Source organism: Capsicum annuum, unplaced genomic scaffold (genome assembly GCF_002878395.1).
Source record: "Capsicum annuum cultivar UCD-10X-F1 unplaced genomic scaffold, UCD10Xv1.1 ctg74714, whole genome shotgun sequence".
Lineage (NCBI taxonomy): Eukaryota > Viridiplantae > Streptophyta > Magnoliopsida > Solanales > Solanaceae > Capsicum > Capsicum annuum.
In genome coordinates this window covers 1-5942 of record NW_025884849.1, presented here as the reverse complement: position 1 = coordinate 5942, position 5942 = coordinate 1, and the positions used below count along the sequence as shown (strand labels likewise).

At 34.2% G+C, this 5942-nt stretch overlaps 1 long non-coding RNA gene across 1 annotated transcript; it reads left to right on the top strand.

Moving 5' to 3' along the window:
* Positions 1–1107: 1107 nt before the first annotated feature.
* Positions 1108–5942, top strand: LOC124894524. Its single transcript, XR_007051222.1, has 3 exons — positions 1108–1256; positions 1413–1493; positions 5600–5942. It is a non-coding gene; the product is annotated as an uncharacterized LOC124894524 (long non-coding RNA).

The window sequence follows — 5942 nt, the reverse complement described above, 5'->3', positions numbered from 1 at the left end:
ATCATCCTAATGTCTGATATTGCATTTCAATATGTGAGATGCTTCTTATATTCTTCTGTGTTATTTAACCAATCGGTATATCTTTATTACTTATTTGAGATGCTCAAATTTTCTTCCTTAATATATTCTTATTACTACTTTATTATTTAGAACCTACAACACATATTATTAACTCCTTTTTGATATTTATATAAATAAAGAGAGCTTTAGATGTTGCAATCCAACTCAGCTAACAAGCTAAATTTGTTGTAACACATGAACATGATCTATAAATTATTCTCTATGATCATAATTGATCTATAGTATTAATTATAGGATAAAACATGACAATAAAATATGTATAGTGTTATTAACTGACGTGAGACACACGTGCAAAGCACGTACACTGAACTAGTATAATGTTAAATACAAAAACATATAAATAATTGGTATACAGTGTTATTTTAAAGCAGAAAACAAAAAATAACACTTATTTTATATAGATATTTTTAAAGTAAAGAATTAAGTTCAAGATGATTGTATGATGCATACATATTAGAGATTTGATATTATTGTTGAGTTTTATTCAAAATAATAAAATAAATAAATGAAAAAAGTCAACCAAATATAGAGGTCCAATACTTTTTCCTTCAAGAAAAGAATTACTCTTATCTAATATAAAATATTTATTATTTTAAACAATAAAATCAATTATGGTAAAAACATTACACTTCTTTACAAAAAATTCAAATAGAATACAAAAATTAAGACAAACACCTAATACTTTCCTTCTTCTCAACTAATATTTTCCTTAAAATTTAGTACTAGTATTGCCATATATTAATCAAATTTTAATTTTCTCTGATTAATAAATACCAGGTGAAAGTAATAATAAAAATTATTATTAGTTACTTTTTTTTAATTTTAAACAATAAAGTTGGTTAAAAAAAAAAAAGGTTTGATATTTTCATTTTCTATACTCTGCCCTAAAAATATCCCAACCCATATCAAATTTTGTGGACACCCTTTTCGTTAACAAAACTCGCACGTGCGTTAATAGCCACACGTGTTAAACATTTACATATGTTAATACTTAATAAAATTATATTATATGGAATAATAAAGAGATCGAAATATGAGTTACTTGCGCTAAAAAGTTTAGTAAAAATAAAGAATTTACTAATAATAAATGCAAAGTATAGTAAGTATAACCTACTTTACTTGTTTCCCTTTCTTCTTCTTCCTAGTGTGCAACTCAGATCACAGGGAGGCTCGAGGTTTTCTATTTCTCTCTTACAATTTACTTTTTATTTCTATAAATATATATATTTATATCTATCTATATATATATATAAAGAATTTTTATTTCCGTTTTTTTTTTTAAAATTTTTGGGTGAATTTTGGTGAGTGAATGCTGTGTGAATTTTGTGTAGGAAAATTGAGGAAGGAGATCTGATGTACTTTCTTGTGGATCTTAATTATTCTGGAGATCATGATCGCCGTAGAGCATAAAGGTATGGTGTTTTTTTTTTTTTTTTGGGTTTAATTGTGTGTTTTTTATTTGTGGAATTTGCGGCGGTGGGATCTGAAATTTCGGGAATTGTGGGTAGAATTGAAGTGTAGGAGTTGTGGGTTGGTGTGTGATTTTTTTGAGTGTAATGAGGAATGGTTTGATTATTTGCAGTGGTTTTTGGTTGTGAATTTGTGTTAAAGAGTGAGTTTTTGATGATATAGTGCTGTTGATGTTTGATTTTGGTTGAGATTATAAATGCAAAGCTATTGTTAGGGCAAGACTAGGAAGAGTTTAAGATTGAATAATTGGTAACTCGACTATTCCGCCAGGTGCCGGATACTTCTCACCACCATTCGGTAGTCGTTGCTACCTTCCACCAGCTTAGATTCAGAGTAATGTTTACGACTAAGATTTTATTGGCTAATTCCACGGGATAGATGCCACTTCCCACTAGTAACAGGTACGAAGCAACTTTGTCCGCCGAGGCTTCTGACTTAGATTTATGTTTAGAGGATAAATCACCAATGCGCTTTTGTCTGTCACGAGGTTTGTCCCTAGTCTTCAAGGATTGCATCCACTTCATTGAACACTGCGTCACTTTGGGGTGGGTGGGTAATTTTGTTTTAGGGTATGGCTTTTTCCTCATTGTAATAGGAGTTTATGTTTGCAACTTAGAACTAAAGTCTTGATGGTATTTGACTTTGATGTTTAAATGAATATATTAGTTCTTCCTAACCTGTCAAAGAGCATTGGTATTTTAGATTTAAAGATGCTATTTTGTACAAAAGAAGTTATTTGGCTAGGTTATTCTTTTGTTAATGGTTGAAGTAGTAATAACACTGCGCTAATTCTACTACCTGCTTGTGCGAGAGAACAAAGGGGAAAAAAAACAACAATACCTACGGTATGGTCCCAAACAATTTGGGGTCTGCTATATGAATGCTTGCTCCATTTAAGTGCATTTCGGACCAATTTTATATAGAGCAAAAATAAAAATAAAAAGTACTAGAATCTCTCTCTATATTATTCTGGCAAATAAATCTTGAATGACTAAAAGACACTTAGCAAACATAGTACCTAACGTTATACATCGATAAGACAAATATATACTCCCAGTGAATTGTTTTTTCCTATACATATCGTGTTCTTCCATTGTGTCCTATTTTCCACTAGAGTTGCATGGATTCCAAGAGATATTAAGTAATTTGAGACAACTTTCTTCCATGTGATTTTAGGTATGCCTCATCCCTTTCTTAACGCGTTTACTCACCTTAATTTCACACCATACATCCGAAGGTCGATGTAGGACATGGCCAAACCATCTAAACGGTCTTCTCTCATTTTATCCTCGATATGTGCTACTTGGACCTCTATTGCATGGAGTTATTTTTAGTCTTGTCTAGTTTTGTATGTTGTCTCGAGCTGGGGGTCTATCAGAAACAACCTCACCTCTCACCTCTGAGGTAGTGGTATGGACTGCGTACATTCTACCCTTCCCAAACACCACTCACCACTTTGTGGGAGTATACTGGTATGTTGTTGTCTAGTTTTGTATGACCGCACATCCATCATAAGCTCCCACATCTCTCCGTCACTCATCTTGTGGATATGTTGGATTTCCCGATATGTATTCTCTTAACGTTGCTGGTCTTATAATTGTTATATAGAAGTTGCTTTTCACTTTTCTAGGTGTTGTTCTGCCACCCATCACTTTGGTAACACTTGTCACCACAATCCAATATAATCTCACCTCAACTGCACTCTTTTTATGCTGACTAAACGTTCGGTGCATATATTCAATCTTACTCTATTTATACTATAACGCTCACTCTCCGGAACGCTTCGCCACAATTCAAAGTTTTTGGTTGGAACCTTTTTATTTTCATAATACCATAAAATTTCCATGGAAGGGGAGTTTTGGAGTAACTGATAAAGTTGCTACCATGTGATCAGGAGGTCACGGGTTCAAGTCGTGGAAATAACCTCCTCTTGAAATGTAAGGTAAGATTGCGTACAATACTCTTTTGGTCCGGTCCTTCCCCAAGCCCGTGCATAGCGGGAGCTTTTAGTACACCAGGTAGCCCTTGTTTAATATCATAAAATTTCATAACTGTTTCAGCTATTCATTGGCACCTATCATTTTAGATGTGATGATTTTGCTGAACAATTTACTTTATTTAATGTGATAATTGGTGCTTTAGAACTGATTTGTTAGTACACTTCTAGTTATGAAGCTCTAGCAACCACCCTCCCCAGGGTCAGCTCTCTAGTATTTTCTTCTCTTTTTCCATGCTTTTGTGGGGATTCAGTTTGCCCTGAAATTGAACAATATAGATGGTCTGAGAGTCCTGAAAAGTTTTTGATCATAGTTATTCCTTGGGTCTGCTACTTTTATGTTCCTTCAGCTGGTAGTTAGCGAAAGTTATAGAAATTGAACAGTTTAACATGTACTTTAGTAGTAGTCAAGTTGCTAGCTTGCCAAGTTAAGGGGAAACTAATTGTAGCGGGGTCAAGAAGTTTACAAGAAAAAAGAATTAGATTTGCAACTTTGTCAGAGTTACCAAATTTCTTAAGGCAAAGATGTCTCTTGCCAAATGCATGAGTTTATTTGGGGGGAAAAATCTGTTGAATGCAAAGCGACTGCGCAAAATTCACTTGTATAGAATATGACAAATGGCTGTTTAAAAGTCACTAATAGAAAGTTCACAAGCAACTCTCTTTTTTCAGTAATATTCTATCTCAGCTTGCTGCAATTAATTAACCAGAAGTGATCCTTTCTTTTCTTGAATTTTGTGGTAAATGCTAAAGTTTACTTGTGTTTTTAATAATACACCAATCACCTGTCTTCTCACAGAAAAAGGACCAGTTAATAAATTTTTTTTTTTTTGAGTAAGACCACTGTATAAGCTCTAGATCTCTTGGAAAATTATGATCGTATAAAAACTATATCCTGAGAAACTTCTTGTTGCCATGCGGACTTCTTTTTTTGGGTCAGTTGATAGTGGTTCATGATTTACATGTGTTATATCGAGTATGAGGACTAAAATTCGCATTAACTTTTTTGTTCAGTGAAAATGCTTATTTGAGAGGTCAATCTTGGCGGAAAAACTACAGCAGAGGGAAATTTCTCTAGATTACTACTACATTTAGTGTAATCATTAATAATACAATCTTCCTGTCAAAAGATCTGTTGAGGTTTAGTAGCTTGAGTGGGCTCAGGGCAACTCAATCTATTGAGTGAATTCTGAGGTTCTGCTAGAACTCTAGAATATCTTTTATTTGTAAAATAGCACCTTATGGCTTTCATATCTCTGCTGGAAACTTGAGGTCTGGAACCTACTAGTTGACGTCTTATAAGGAAATGCTTCCTGACAGCACTCTGAAGATTTGGGTTTCATTTATATTGAACCATATGCTGATTAGCCTCTCTGCTTTTGCTATACTGTGGGGTATATGGTAGTTCCTCGCAAATCAATAAAACTATTCATCTCGCTAGAAAAAGAAAAAGATTTAATTTCCTGACAGCAGTACCTAGCATTAGATTTTTCCTGTGATAAAGTGAAAATCAAGAATACAGCTTACTCTCTGCTGTATGCAAAAGGCCTTCCTGTACTGGCGTATCCTCTTAAAAGCTAAATAAATTTTTTTTAAACAAAAGCCAGAGCTTGTGTAAAAGCTTGGATGGAGCTTTGTCTACCTAGTGAATGAAGTCTGTTCAAATAAAATAAACATCAAAGTTTTGCGTGGTCCTCGTGTAGTCGAGTTATAGACTAGTTGATTTGAAAAGTAGTTTGATTGCCTTGGATTGGTAATTTGATCTGCATTAACAGTTAACGGGAACTTTGGAAAGGCCTCTTCGGTCATCAGATTTTACAGCAGATTTATGTTTAGCTAAGTACCATACAACAAATTACTCACAAGCTGCAATGAAACTTAATATTCTGGTCCTATGTTATAAGCCAGTGTTGTCATATTTGTTTTAAAATCTTCTTTGGGTTTATTGAGTTTGTGGAAATTATGTACTTTGGGATCTTGATTAATTCCTGTTGGTAAAACACTTTCATTAGTACCTCTCTAATGTTTTTGTTGTTTATCCTTGGACTGCAGATACTATGCACACGAACCATGAGGCATCTCTAAGATGCCTCCAGAGTGCAAGCTATCCCCATAATCTGCACTTCAGTAGGACTGCGGTCAAAGTCTTAGGGGAGCCTAGTGATGGCACCTATATTCATCCAGGTGGGGATAGCTTGGACTGTACATTGAGTGGTGAGCCAATTGAGTCTTCAAAAGAATCTCCAAGCCACACAGTCTATCAGCATGGATTTGGTTTATGGTCTGCCTTTTATCCTAACTCAAATATGCATCTGCGCTCTGTGAATGCTGTTGAAAGCCAGGCCTATCCATATTCAGTGGATAATCACTACCATTATAGCCTATTAAACATGTT